The 16,137-nt window shown below is 37.0% G+C and overlaps 1 protein-coding gene across 6 annotated transcripts in view; it reads right to left on the bottom strand.

Annotated features, from left to right (window-relative positions):
* Positions 1-16,137, bottom strand: part of ASCC3 (activating signal cointegrator 1 complex subunit 3) — a 289,170-nt gene that overhangs the window by 236,495 nt on the left and 36,538 nt on the right. The gene's annotated exons all lie outside the window — the stretch shown is intronic.

The raw sequence follows: 16,137 nt of genomic DNA, 5'->3' as shown, positions 1-16,137 counted from the left end.
AAAAAACCACAGATGTGGAGTACAGCAGGAATTTGAAGCAACAATTAAGATGACACTAGTATCAACTTCAGTCTATACTACTTGCACATATAATGCTGTGTGTATGAGCATGTGCCATTCAAACACGTGGTGTAGGTGATGTACACCAGAACAGAATTCCATATCAATAAGCACTATTTTGGCCCAATGTTTCTCTTACTCAAATGATTCTCTTGTAGCAGGTTAGATAAACACAGTTCCCTATTTAAAGTTCCCTTTTCCACATAATACCGTCTTTAATGGAAAAAAACGCACCCAAAACATTAAAAGCTCTTCCCTGTCCAATTTATCCATAATTATTTTGTCAAAAATCAAAGCATTACAGTAGAGCAGTATGTTACTCAGAACCCATTCTTGATTTCTAATACTGCTTAAAACATTTTTTCTCCATTTTTTTCAATTTCCAAGAAAGAAAACAGGGCAGTTTCTCCTTAGTGCTCTTTAAGTTTGCTGCCAATATTATTCATACAACTTCAGTTATCAGGTAAGAATAAAAGTTATGATGTACTTTGATGTGATGTTCTATGAAAGAGTAAGACTTCAGCACCGTAGGATTCAAGTATTTCTGTTCTAACTGTAAGAAAGAGAGAGAGGTCTCTTACTGTCCTGTATTTAATTTGTCAACTCCTTAACAGAGAGTTTTTCTGTGGCTGTCTCTGACTACTGCCTTCTGGGAACACCTCGAAGTAACTTTATGCTGCCTCTTCATATATTTGCAAAATTTTGAACAGTACCAAGAGCATCAGATCAATGATCCCTTTTCTCAGGCCAATCTGTACTTCATAATATAAGCTGTCATTTAAAAATTAAACATAAAAAAAAGTGCCCTCAGGGTTTCTATGACAAACATAAGGTTTATGCAAATTAGTACAGAGATGGCAGAGTTCTTTACAGAGACCATGAAATAACAGCTCTGAAAGGTATAAAGTCTTGTATTTTTTTCATTAGAGTAACCAATGATGGCAAATTGGAGAAGCAGGCTGGGGGGAAAAAAAAAATGCAATAAATGTGGACAAATAGAAAATTCTATACTCAGACAGAAGAAACAAACTACAAAAATACAGGACAGGGAACTGCTGACTAGATGTCAATTTTGCTGTCAAGGATCTCAAGCTATGACAGATTTCTTTTTATCCAGCCTTCACTAACAATGATCATTAGTTCTTGTCTTTTGCATAGCTGTTCACTGTCACCTTACTGCCGCATTTTAGCTAATATTATCTAAAGATATAAGATGACCTTGTTTTTATATTTCAAAAGAAAGTGGCAAATTAGTTGAGGAGTATGTATTTTCCAAGGGTAAATGCTTAAAGGCAGGGAGGGAAAAACAATTACAAAAGCAACAAGAAAAAAAGTGTATTTGAAATAGCTTAATTGTATAAAGAAATGAATACAAGCTTGCCTCAACTTTGGCTGTTGACTGTGGAATACCAGCAAGACAGTGAAAATAAATGCTTTCAATTCAACCAGATCCGGGCTTAAAAATTAGCTTCTCATAAAGGCAGCACACACAATGTAGAGCATATTCAGACTTACCATGTTGCCCCCCCAAAACCAAACCAAACACATACATACCACCATGCCATCACCCCTAGAAGTCAAAAAACACATTAGCCCTAAAACATCCAATGTAGACCTTCAGCTCTGCACAGGACTGCAAAGCATCTCTATCACTGGAAGTTGTTAAGAACAAGCTAGAAAAGCATCAATCAGAAAAGATGAGTTTTGATGGGGAAATAGATGACACTGTTTTTTGGAACAGGAAGATATTTTTCCACTCCTGTTTTCCCAATATATTCTGAAACAAAAACCATCCGCATCAAAACTATTTCAACCAATTAGAACAGCAAGAGCTGTACAAAGAATCAGTAATGTTATACGATGCATTCTACTTCATGGCCAGAGGTCATGAAGTAAAAACAGTATCACTTACTCCATTCCCAGTGAGCTAGGGACTCAAAAGAAGAATACCAAGGTGAAACTGCATATCCTGCTCTCCAGACAGCCTACTAGTCAAAGAGAACCGAATCCATACAGTATTACACATGGCAGACTCTGCAACGTTCATGTGGTAAAAGTCACTCCATTTTGCCTTCTTGTTTGGTGGACAGTGTGGTATTCATTTGCCACCAGCACTTTGAGAACTGTCTATATCACCTAAATAATCTTGCTGCTGTCTGAAAAAGAAGGAGGCTTTCAGTTTAAACAGCTAAGACAGACTGAGCTCCTTGTTCAAGACTGAGGGGAAGAAGCTAAAGAATAGAGAAGACCAGACACAACGACCTGCTCTTATTGACAAGAAAGTTACAAGGCAAGTTGTCAATCCTATCTACTCTTAAGCCTCTCCAAGTGATGAAGCACTAACCCCCAATGAGCTCCATTGCTCCTTTGGACAAATATCTAGTATAAGCGGCACAGAAATTCCTAATATTCATTACAGAAAAGGAGAACTTCTTCAGAGATCTTACACTGTTAAGAAAAGAATTTCGGATACAGCATTTTGCTTCTAAACATTTTGCTTTCTCTTCTGGAGAAGACAAGGCAAATTGAAAAAATATGATGCATTGCTAGCAGTTTACATAGCTTAAGAGGCTAATTATTATGTTTCATTCCAAATGAAATGCTTTCCATTAATCAAACCCAGGACTTAGCAGGGTCATATCCAATCCAACAGTCCATGGGAAGAAACTTCTAGCATTCAAACGCCAACTAGAAGCAATGAATCTCAGAAGGACAGTAAGGCTAGGGACCATGTTGATGACAGCCTAACAGTAGTTTTTAATAAAAATATTTCAAAGAACTTGCTGTTAATCTGGTAATTTCTTCAAGACTTTCCTTGCATCATACTTATTTACAACACACTGAGCTTCCACCACTCATCTCAAGTGCTCATTCCAGAAAGCAGACAACAGGGAAATTCATGCTTGAAATAAATATAGTGCAGGTTTGAATGGCAGACATGTGTTCCTGGCACTTCAGCCTGTAACTGAATGCTGTTAATGACTTCACATGGCTGATGGAGAAACATTAAACAACGTGTAACACTGCATGTAAAAAAAAAAAAAAAAAAAAAGGCAAAAAGAGAGAGAGAGAGAGAAAGAAAGAAAGGTTTTTAGACCTATAGTTACTGAGATCATGACCCTTTCAGGACAGCCTGGCAGGAAAACACATCTGTGCAATCTTGTTTGCAAAAATCTGTGAGGGTTCTGACAGAGGAAGTGACACCAGGGGCATAATTCTGTATTCAGTGTAGGTGCTAGCATTTCAAATTTGATACGTTATTATATATTCTGGCCTGAAAAGTCAACATCAAAGACTCTGAGAGCAGGCAAAGGAATCTGGTGAATGTTCATAGCTGCCTTTTCATTAAGTTATAATGAGATAAACTAGACAGCAGGCAACAGTTGGAGAGGCTCTATGTCAATCAGCAGTTTCTTGAATACCAGCCAAACTATTAACGTTCCTTGAAGTCAGTAACAGATTGTGCCCAAAAGGCAACCCTGACTGCCTTCAATAACAAAGGTCCCAGATGACTTCTCTACTACTTGATGACCATAAAGACATAGATGAGGGTGATGTATGGTCACTCATATTTGTTTGAATGATTTTACATTTCATTTTATGTGCCTAGTCTTAATATCTGGAAGAAAGCATAGTGAGTAATCAGTCTAGGAACCAAAGGACAAGATGTGTCATATTGCATTAAAAAGGTGAGGCAAGGTCCCCACACTAATGATTTCTACTGAATATATGCTAGTTATATGGAAAAAGCAAGGAGACATAGACAGCAGTCTTGCAGACAGACAACAGTCTATCTGCCAGAGCAGGTAACAAGCAAGAAGCTGAACCTCAGTGAAATGCGTGACATAGTAAATTTTTCAAGTAAGGCTCAGCCATTAAAAGTACATCTTTATTATTGAACTCACAGTTCAAGATTGAAACAAGATTTTACTCTGAATGTTAAAAAGCTAACAATCACTTTTTAATTCTATAAGGCACAATTTACAAGGAGCCTTAAACATCCTTAGTGTGACTCCAAATACGAGGTACGGATCTATGAGCATTACTTTGACATCATAAACTATCTGCCATCTCAAGGGCATTTTCTTGATTTCTGCATCTTCTATGAAGTGGGAAGGGATCCTACAAATCTCAGAAAACAGTTTGTTTTTCAAATGTGAACAAAAATAGACTAGGAACGGTCCTTGTACCTTGCTTTAGTCTTAGTACTAAGTACGGCTCTGCAGCAATAAATGAAACAGAAAACCAAATTCAGCCAACCAGTGGTTGTCCTCTGTACCTTTATAGCCTAACAGCTAGTTTAGGTTACAGAGTGCCACCTACACAACTAATTGCCATGCCTGCTGTCATGGTTTAACCTGCACTTAGTGGCTTGTTTGCAGATGATATTGCTTTACAAGGCACAGTTTTCCAACAGCAGTGAAAGAATCATCTCCATAGCACAATCTCAAGTTTCTGCTGTTCTAGTAGCTGTTAAGTAACTGAAATGATTGCTTCATTTCAAAGATTATAGGGAAAATAGGACATTTTCTTGGCCTACAGGCTTACTGCAAAAGCTGTCTGGACATAGTACCCAAAGAGTACCACACAGAAAAATTCATATTAACTATTGCTTAAAAGATTCAGTAACAAAAACAAAGACATTGAAGATAGAGCGTTTTTTTGCATGAGAAAATTCAACACAAACTTCATGGATGTAATATGTATACTGATTGCTAATTACTACTGTGCTGAAAAGTAATGGGCTATCACCACCTCCAACATCTACAGATCACAGAAGAACACTTGGTTTAAAAACAAATCTCAGATGTTCTGTATTTTCATGTTTCTTACAGGTTGATTAAAATAAGACAAACCAGACTGCATAATTTCTTATCATTGTTACTGAAAACAGATATTAAGTGTGTTGAGAAAGTCATTCAGCTCTCAGATCTGCTTTTCTTTTTTCAAGCCTGGCATTTTTGAATACACAGGCCATCACGTTAAGTCCACCTATACAGAAATCATCTTCCAATCCTATGAATCATTTCTACCTAGAAGACTTGCACAGAGTCTTAGCAAGCTCAGCTTAACTGCACCTGCCTCACAACAGCACAGTGGCCAGGCAATTCAAGTGCTTTGAAGGCGAGTTGCCGATAAACTATGTGTATGCAGAATGCATTTCTGATGGCTATTCCTCAGTACAGGGGCTGGAGGACTGTCATATTGCAACCTCATTGATCACTGGAATCAGATACGACTGAACAACGTGCCCATGGGCAGGCATTCTAATGGGACAAGGAGCACCTGGCTCTCAGGCAGCCTCCAGCAGAATCAAGTGCCAGCTTCATGAGGATGAATGAGAAGTTACTACTTGTCATCAGAGAGATCTCAAGGGTCTGTACATGAAATCAGTTAGCTTTGAATTTTTGGATTTTACTTTCAGTCAGCAATTGGAAGAAAATAATGAACTAAATACAAAGTTAGAAACAGGAAGATTAAAGAAAAGCAGCAAAATTCGAGGAATTCCCACAACAAAAACTTTCAGTTTTACTTACGAAATAGAAGAAGGCTAACTAAGGAAGCTGATGAAAAAGTTTTCATATAACATTGTCTTTGTGAAAGATATTTGCATAAAGATGACACATTCATGACAAATTCTTACTCAACATTCAACTTTTGGTTGCTTTTCTCATGACTACATTTGCAGTGCAACAAGAAATGCTGGAAATCTGGTCTTCAGCCTGGGACACATTTTTAGTCGAGGTGTAAAAGTTCAATGCACAATTAAAGACACAGCCAATTATTCTTTTTAATAACGTTTCTCCTCAGCACATCGGCATACCCTCTGTTTCTGCATTTCTGTATCCACAGATCACTATGCAATCTTACTTCAACTACACTCTAGTAGAAATAAATGATTCACAGCAAGAAAAACTCCAAAATGAGTATTAAAACATGAAAACTAATATTCTTAGAAGACTAAGCCTACCGATACCAGTCAAAACTTCCTTTAAATCAAACTGAAATCTAAAATTAACACTGAAATTGATCAGTTACAGGAAAAATAAAATTAGGATTATTTTTCTTATAACAAGACTCAAAAACCAGACTATCAGATTGAAATTATATGCAAATATTGCTTAATAGGCCTAAACCAGTCATCTTACCTATTTAATTTCCTATCACTTTTGATTACAGATATCTCTTCAGTATCTTATATTAAAAAATAGCATAATCTGTCGCAGTATAATTCTAAAATATTTGCTGAAAAGCTTTCTCCAGTTCTTACACGTATGCACTAATTTTGAAAATTTCAAACATATAGCTACAAGGTGACTTCCACCAGTTTATTTAGCCTGAAGACTTCGGTAATTAGAAATAACGTCAAACACAGCTACAAACAGCAGGCTACTGACATGCCTTTTGAAAAGGAAGCCCTGAAGACAAATTTAAGCACAGAAAAACTTGCTGTTACATAATTTCTTAAACTAGTATTTATCTTCAGAAGTATTCTGGGATCAGCTAATTGTGAATTTTGAAGAAAAAAAAAATCCTGAAACAAGCTAACTGCTGCACTTGCCACTTTTCTAAGCATAGGGATCAAGCAAATTTGGAATTGTGAATGAGTATTTGTAAAGATACTAGACAGATGCCTGCGTCACTATTGCAGTAATATAAATCCAAATTCTCCTGAAGAAAAAAAAATAAAGAAAATCTAAGACAGCATAACTTGAATAAGAGACAGCAGATGCCTATTTCATTCTGTAGTGAGAACAAACAGCAAAGTAGATGCAGGGGTAAGAAATTCTGACTTTAACCAGCAGGAAACACACATTTATAAAGGAAGTTTCTGTATCAGAATCAAACATCCAAACGCATTTTTATGGCTGATGATTTCAGATACTTACAATATAGCCATGGTTGGCACAGAATTCTTTTCTGCAAAAGACAAAAACCTGCAGATATTCTTAAAGGACAGCAATTCCCAAACCTGACCGTTTCAGAAGAGGGACTTGGCTGAGCATGGAGCCATTCACCTCTACTCCAACACTTCTGCTATCCTGAAGTGTGGTGACAATGTACAAGAAAATGCCAGAAACCCAAGCAGTTAGTTCATGTTGCTCAATAGAGATGGATGATGAAGAGTAGCAAGGGACTCTAATACTGAAAGCTAGTTTTATCCCAATTAGGATAGTGAAGTCAGAATTTTAAGACCCTCCGTGAAAGGCCGCCAGGCCCAGCAGGCTGCCCCAGGGAAACAGGCCGAAAGGCCTCACCTCACGCCTTTGCTCAAGTCAACCAGCCCCAGGCTGTGCGTTCCAACACCCTGGGTTGCCATACACTCAAGCGGGCGACAAGGAAACAAGGCAAGTTTTTCCCCAAAACATAGCCTTTTGTATTATTTTATGTGTGCGTGGAAAAGAAGAAAAAGGGCTTCAGCCAAGGAAAGATGACGTTTTAGCCTAGCTTTCCAAGGAAACAAGGCCTACCAAATCACTCTGTGCATTTAACAGTGCGTGAACTAACAAACAAGTTTGAAGCCTCTTCAGTAACTTCCAGATTTGACAGAGAGACAGAGACTTTCAGAGACCTGAAGGGGCCAGTAGAGGAGACTGATCCGAACGACTGCTCTTTGTGCCTCCTGCTCTTATCCTCTGCGTGGCTGCAGCATGAGCGCAGCGGCATGGGCAGGCACCAGCGAGCCCAGCCGTAAAGCACCAGCACAAACTCTTCTTCGGCCAGCAAAGCTGCAGCACTCACGCTGCAGCAGACGTGGGGGATTGGAAACCAGGCAACACCAAGAGCCACAGGAAACCCAGCCCTGTGACTTCTGTGGCTCAAGCAGCTGTGGGTTTGTGGGGTTTTTTTGTTGTTGTTTTGTTTGGTTTTTTTTTTTTTTGGTGGGGTTTCCCTCCTTCCTGACTTCCATAAAATGCTTTGGAGGAATGTGATTTTGTATCTGGTTAATTAGTGAGCCATAATCTTTCAGGTGCCATCTGACTGCATTTCTTGCAGAACTTGTAGTCCCTTATGTCTCCATGTGGATGTGAAAATAACTTCTCAGCATCAAAGAAAATAAAAAGGGAAAAGTTCTATCAGCTACAGATGGGCTCACTCTAGAAAAAGATCTCATTAAGTTTAATGATATATTGAAGCTGATTCAAACAAAAGTTATCATGAATAGATCAAGCCTCATACCACCTCAAAGATACAACAAGCTTTCTCTCAGTACGAAACTGAAGTAAAGGAGTTGACAGGAAAGAGGAAAAGTTACTGTCAGGAAGGAGAGCAACCAGCTCTTAGCACCAGGATGAAGCCTACCATCTCGTGGCTCTCACTGTGGCTCTTTCATCATTTCTTAAGTTCTGTCCTCAAAAACCAGCACTCAAACACCATTCAATTTGGTTTCTTACGAAGGGAGACAGCATGGCTCTGTTTTCACAAGAAGAAAAAGTTCACTATCATTCTTGGGGTTTCAACAGTCCTTGTACGTCAAGAGAGCTGTAAACTTCTGATTTAAAAAAAAGAAGGCCACAACTGAAAAAGGAGAAAACTGTATAAAAAAATAACTGGATTATTTTCTCTATATGAAAGGGAAGCAGATAAGCTCCATGGTCAAGAATAATGAGACCCAAGCTTTGTGTGTCTGAATATAAAATTCTTAGTAATTTTAATAAAATTACAAAGAGAAGAATACGAGTTTGAAAAGCCAGTCTCATGCCAAGTTAGAAGCTTTGATGATAAGATAAAGATAAAACACCACAGGGGTTATCCACATATGCCTGTATTTTCCCATAATGGGTACTGCTTTTATGAACTAGGTAATGGGGAATAAGCTTTATGATATGTTAATTTGTTAGGGCTAGAAAGTCCTTTTACTGAACAAAAGGAACAGCCACTTCGATGCTTAAAACCAAACATGTTTTATGAGACAAGTTGCTTTGACATGAAAATATCCATGATGCAAGGGTACACACACACACAAACCTAAAAGCTAACGTTATAGTTTCATGATACATTAAGAAAAATGGAGATTAAGTTACATCAACATAGTACCATATCCAAAGTATTCATGTGATGTTGCATCTACACAGCAATAAATATTTAAATTAGCTGGTTTTAAGTCAAAATGGATGTTAAACAGTAGCTTTTCAAACCGTTCTCTCAAAGGAGCCTCACAACAAGAGCTACCCCACTTCATTATTGACTTTAACCAAGAAATAATTTCCAAGGACAGCTTGAATTTTGTTTATTTTCTACTATGCAAACAACTTACTATAGTAAACTTGTGTGTGACGGTTATTAAGACACAAACCTAACAAATTAACTTTTAGTAAACAGTTTCATGAAAGTAACACAATGGCAACAGAAATTCAGTCTGTTCTCAGGACAGTTCCCTGGTAAAAGTCAAAAGTCAAAATTGTCCAAAGACAAAAGAAGAGCCATACTGAATTCAGAGAGGTTTGGAGATGAAATTTTGGAGTGACTTCAGGGAGGGCATAAGCAAATAATGACAGAATAGAAAGTAGGAGGAATGTGAACTATGAAAAAATTACTCTGGCTATGAGCACTTCCTGTTCTTTATTATGTCCCAGATACTTGGAAAAACTACTAGATACTGTTCTTCCATGTTTTCTAACAAACCTCTAAGCTATGATACTGAAGCTTGGGATTCATAATCATTTCTAAACATTCAGACAAGGATCTTAGGTTTCCTAAACTTACAGCTGACTTCACAATCACTGCTAGAATAGTAACAATCACTAGTAGGGCTGGTTGAAGAGTTCTCCAGGAGCAAAAGATGAACATTTCTGGAAGTCAGATAAGTACTGCCATTTCCTTCTGTCACCAAAAATAAGCCATTTATAACTTTTGAACTGCCTTACACAGTTTTTAGATAACATTTTAACTATCACTTCAGACTTTGTTCAATATGGCAAAAAAAGATGCCAAATGAATGGTTGTTCAGTAATAATGAAAAGCAGTACCAATAGTAGAAAGTATGTAACAAGGACAGGGACCTACTGATACAACCTGTGACACTTCCCATTACTAAAAAGCACTGGTAGTCTAGCTATGCCCTATATAAAAATGGATATTGAATATTTATTGAAATAATAATAAACTACTGATTCTCAGTGTCTGCTTAAAGACCTTACAGGCAACTGAATTTCCATGTCCAAATGGAGCAATGAGGTAATTTACACCATCCTGAAGAACGTCCCACAAGGAGTAGGCAACTGCCCTGTGTGTAACAGATCCGAGAGTTGATGCTCATGTACATTTCTTTTAACAGTGAAAATTGCTCGGTTACTGCAAAAGCTATGCTAGCACTGGAAACAAACTTGCCTAGAATCTGAAAGTTAGCTGAAACTCGTGGTGAGATTTTTCCTCACTAAGAAGCCAATATTTACAAAACGTTTGTTTTATGCTGCCAGTCTATTGCTATCCCCTCCCTCTCTCCGAGTGCCTTTTCCTGCAAGCCGCAGTCGGTTGATGCGTTACTCCCACACTAAATATGTTTGTACTACTGCTACTTCTTTGCATCAAGCGAGACTAGCAATTATTTTTTTCTTACTTCATTTCCTCAGTTTTCCATGCTTTATTTCACATTACCTTCTATATGATGGACCTCCTGTGAACCCTTTCCCAATTATTTATTAGCACCTCCTATATATAGTAATGATGAAGTCATCTTCTGAAACTGTGTTCCCTATCAATAGGCAGTCTATATCAACACATTCTCCACTTAAGATCAACTATGAAATGTAGTTGTAACACTGGAATTATCTGGCAGTGCTTACAATGAAGGTCTTTAAGGTCTTTACAATGGGATATAAACATACAGATGTTGATGTTTTTGAAATATGCTCAGTCAAAACAACATTTTCTGGTTGTGGCTTTTTTGCTTTTTATTTACATAACTACACACCTGGATGCATATTTTTATGTTTTCAGCATCTGCATTTTTTTAAAAAAATGCCAATTCCACTTGCAAATCTCTTCACTCAACTAACTTCCACAGTTTTGTTTTGTTCTTTAATGAACTTAACATTAATAAGTAAGGTTTAATAATGACTTCTACAGAACAAAAGAAAGTACCACAATTTTTTGCTGTTCTTACACGTAGCCTCCACAAACCTGATCTCCACAAACTCAGGGCTTCAATAAATGTTGCTGAGCAATACAAGATAGTAATATATAACTATCTATATAATATGCTATATTTATACTATATATAATATATGGTAATACAAGATGCTGAAGCACAGAATGCTTTTGTTGCTTTTCTGCAGAGTCTATGCCTAGCTCCAGCACGGCATTAACGTGCTAAGTTTAGAGTCCTGAAGAACTTCCGCAGCACGACAGAAATATACTCCTGAGACACTCAGTTTTGGCATCAAATACCGAAGATTTTCCCTCTATTAATGCATTTTTGAAAGCTGTTTCACAACAACTTTTGTCTCTTATGATAAATAACCAAGTAATATGATAGCTCTTAAAAAAATAGTTCATGCTTTAAAACAAGCTGTTTAGTCAAAGTTTTTATGACAAAAACCCCATAATGCACTCTATTTTCCATTTTGAAGAAAAAAGTTGCAGTACAACCACCCTCTGCTCACATGAGCATTCAGTTTTTGCTAAATGTTTTACATACTTATTACTACATCTGCTTATATCAGTTGTTCAAGACTATTTTATTAACAGGGCAAAACTCATTAGATTAAACTAGTTAAAATCAGTAAAGAGTAGTTAACCAGTGAATGTGTAACCAGACATCCAGTTCCTCTGTGGGAAAGTCTCATAAAAATGCAACAGCACCATAACATTGAAGCTCTTCTAAGTGGTAAAAATTTCCCAAGCCACATAGAAATACATGTTACTGCAACCGTATTTTATAATGGTGTTATTTTGCTGGCTGTGCATGTAAAATATCAACTACACATATGCACAGTTCAGAAATCACCTCTGTAAAATGAGTTCAAAACATAAGCACAGACTAAGACAAGTAGTAAAACCAAAACCCTTTGGAAATCAAGGACAAATCTCCAACTGATTTTAATGATGCTAGTATTTTACCCTAGAGGTTTTGTCTTTGCACTGACACGTTTAATTATTATTTCAAAATATATTCCATTTTCTTATTTCTTTCACTTTGGTCAATCACATCAGCCATTTCACCACTGACTTCAATTTCTAGCCAATTTAATTTTCTCATTCGCTAACAAGCTGTACTGTTTACTTATGCCTCAGTACATTATGCTATTTATTACATTTCAAATAGTGTTTCTCACTCTCACTTTTCTAAAGACTATATACTAAAACTACTTCTATTGGCCTCAAGTTCTGCCAAATCGCATTTTGACACCAAAGTTGCCTTTCTCCACCTAATAATGGCTGGATGAAAACTGTGCAGGGAAAACAGCAGCCTTGTGCTGGGGCTCTCAGAGCACCTTTGGTTCTGCTTCAGAAGAGTTAGAAAAGCAGCAGCTGGGAGTCCTAAGCCTGAAGAGAAGAGCAGCAGCTTTATACAGAAAAGCCAAGCTTTGGCTTTGACAGGGAATGGAGAACCTTCTGGGAGCACTGAAGCACATGCAATTAAACTGATGTGCTGAGGTAGCGACAAGTAAAACTGAGTTTCCAACAGCAGAAGATTCACGTTTGATATTTGGAGGAGCTAAGCATTTGCAAAGTCCAATATCCGGCATTCTACAAAGCGGCAAAAAGCTGATGCTTCACGTCATATTTTGCTTAAGGAAAGAAAAGTACACATCTACTTTCACACCTGCACAGTGCACTTTTCTGATGGAGAAGGTCAGCTTGTAACTCGGGGAATGGCTACGCAGCATATGCAAACAAGCTCCACTTGCCCTCTGAGCCAAGCAAAAGTATTAGCCAAATATTGAGCCAGAGCCGATTGCACCGTGCACAGATAATGCAGCCTGTTTCTCTAAAGCATCTCTTGGAGCCTGCACAGTGTGTCAGAAGAATGATCTCAAAACTAGCACCTGAGTATCACACAAGTCTGCAAAAAATGAAATGTCAAAGCACTTTTCACAGTCGGTATTATAATGTGAACTGTGAAGAGTTCAGAGCTCTTAATATAAATTACATATTCAGACCGCTGAGGGAATCACTCTAAATACAGACCTGAGAATTATTAAACTGAATTCAGGTTTAGAAATGAGAGTTAAATGTTTCTTAGGTCATCAAATTTTTGGATAGCTAGAACACATAGTTTTTATTTGTAAAATGTAACACTAAAGTTCTGACTCCTCTTGAAAGCAATGAGCAAGAAGTAAATGCAGAGAACAGTGTCTGCAGTGTGTGTTACTGACAAACAGCACACCAAGTCACTAGTAGGAAACAAAATCTACGCATACTTGCTTCGTCTTATTCTGAAATAATGTGATTTTGTGCAATGCTGCATATGCTCTTCCATTGGCTTACCTGAAGCAGTGAGCAAGTGTGTGCAACCTGTAGGAATTCAAAAATCCTTTTGTAGCTGGTTTGCATTATAAGCTCTAAAATACGCTCTTTCCTGTTGAACTGTATTTCAATCTCATTTCACAAGGTTATATGTCTTAGCTGACACTTGAAAAAAATTTAAATGTTCACATAAATGTTAGGCTTTTAACGGGTATTAGAAATTTGGTCATGTAAATTAAGACTGTATGTACTTTCTCTTAAGAGAATAATGACCATTACAGATTCCTGTTTAATGCAGGAAACTAAATGAATGATTTCTCTGAACAACAAATGTCCATTATTTATAGATACTTAATTTAGGAGACCAATTTAACACATCTGAAATCAAGGGCACTTTAAAACCTAATTGAGATTACTTGCAACACAAGGACTATTTATTTCCTCTATACCATAATTCATTAAGTTACACATAAGGTTAAAATATAAGTACTTAAGAGGCCCACTCCATTTATTTATTATGAGATTCTACTAACAAGGAACTTGTTACAAAACAAGAAGTTTTTTAGCTCAAAAAAAGAACATATTAGGGTAAGGGATAGTTTACACTTGATTTTAACACAAGAAATCCATCAGGAAAAATGAAGACTTCATCATTAGATCTGATCAGGTCAGATCCCCGAGCCTTCCCTTCTCCAGGCTGAACAACCCCAGCTCTCAGTCTCTCCTTGTATGTCGGACGCTCCAGTCCCTTCATCATCCCTGTGGCCCTCCACTGGACTCAGTCCAGTATGCCCATACTGAACACCACCCTACCCTTTTGGATTTTGTTCATCTTATTGCTCAAAGCAGGGCAGTAAAATACATGAGTGTAATGTGAATTAAGAAAGCCTAACATTTCAATAACTACAGATAGTTTTCATAGCTTTTGCTCTGTGCTGCTTGCCTTCCTCTCCATTTTATAAGCAAAATGAACCAAGTATACCTAGCAATATAATAGTATTAATAGTAGAGGTAAAAGAAATTTAGTTGATCACATGTATTCTCCAGAACAAGAGACGAGTACTGATCAAAGTCAGTCTAGACACACCTTTTGTCATGATCACACTAACATGTGAAATGCAATATCACAATTTTTTAATTATAAAACTTTTTCAACTTTAGGGGTGGGGGGGAAGAAAGTTTTGTTCAAATAAGAGGGGACAGCATCTAATAAAGTTAAGTGATGGTAATTCAAGAACTGTGGGGCTTTTTGAAAGATAAACATGATAGATGAAGGTGATATTTACCCAGCCTCACAAAATATTCTTTCTTTGCAGCACTGTGAAACAGAGTGGAGTTTTCCCCTCAAAAAGCCCAGGAAACACAACAGTGAACATTTTTCAGGAAAATTTAAGTAGGTTTATCTCCTTTATCAACTCATCAGTTTCCAGAGTAACGTACTACCCAATATTAATATGCATATCAAAAATCAATTCAGCAGCCAATATTAAAAAAAAAAAAAACAAACAACAACAAAACCAAAACACAGAGGCTATGTTCTAAAAAAAAAAACCAAAAAACATGCATCTTTCAATAGTATCTGTGAGATACATGATAAAGAGAGCTTTCTGGAAAAAAAGAAGAGAAAAAAAAATAACTGTAACTAAAGGTCTAGGGAAAAAACATTTTATCTGTTGACTGCTGAGCTGTATAGTTTCCATTCTGATCAGAATTAACAGCACTGACCAGTCCCAGTTGACTGTGAATGATGTGCCCTGTGACTTGCAAGCAGCAGTGTGAGGCTGCTACTTCTATTGCCAAATCTGTCTATTATGTTTTGGTTTAGACGTGAAGAAATTCTATGAAGGTTATAGTTTTAGAAATACAACTTAGTTTTCAAATATCAAGAAAACACATTGAAATCCAAGTTTGTCTAACTCAGGAAAAGACTTTATAATCTGTGACTACCTTTTCTTTTCCTTATTTAACTGCAACCATCATTTAATAAGAGTTTTATATGCAAATTTCCTACTTAAAAAGAACAGTATATGTTTCCAGAAGGTGGAGATGCTATACTAGATTTGACTGGGTAGATTGGAAAGACTTCTTAAAAAATGACTACAGAAGAAAAAAAACAAACCAAAAAACCTCACCTCCTGCTATGTGTTACTTTTATTTATTGGCTCATATCCCTACATCAGGGAATAATTTTAGTGTCTTTTGCTTTGAAAGTACCCAGGCCTGTTTCCCATTCTGAGTTCCAGGGACTAGCTTACTTCACTATCTAGGACCCTTACTGTAGCACAAATTTCCATTTTGAAAGGGAAACTTTGGCTTTTAATTAGTCTTAATTACTGACCTGTTACTTCAATTCATTTAAATTTTAAAATTAAATTTGTCTCTGGCTGTAGAAAAATATTTTATTTTGGATATAAGGATAAGGTGGTTAAAGAATGTGGATATGAAAATGTTCGCATCAAAGGTGGGAACAAAATTCAGAAAGCTCACTTCTCACAGCTTCAGTGCAAGATAATCTCTCATAAATCTTCAAAAACTGGCACATGAAATTCTAGGTCAGGGAGCACACATCTACAAGTGCAATAACACTGTGAATAAGAAAAATAAAAATATGATTGGAGAAGAATTAAAAGGAGGTATTTTGGAAATTTAAAAATGCAGGTAACT

This window comes from Nipponia nippon, unplaced genomic scaffold (assembly GCF_047370975.1).
Source record: "Nipponia nippon isolate SJK-2023a ecotype South Korea unplaced genomic scaffold, ASM4737097v1 scaffold_4, whole genome shotgun sequence".
In the NCBI taxonomy this organism is placed as follows: domain Eukaryota; kingdom Metazoa; phylum Chordata; class Aves; order Pelecaniformes; family Threskiornithidae; genus Nipponia; species Nipponia nippon.
The sequence above is the reverse complement of the archived record's forward strand: the minus strand, read 5'-3'. Positions and strand labels throughout refer to the sequence as shown.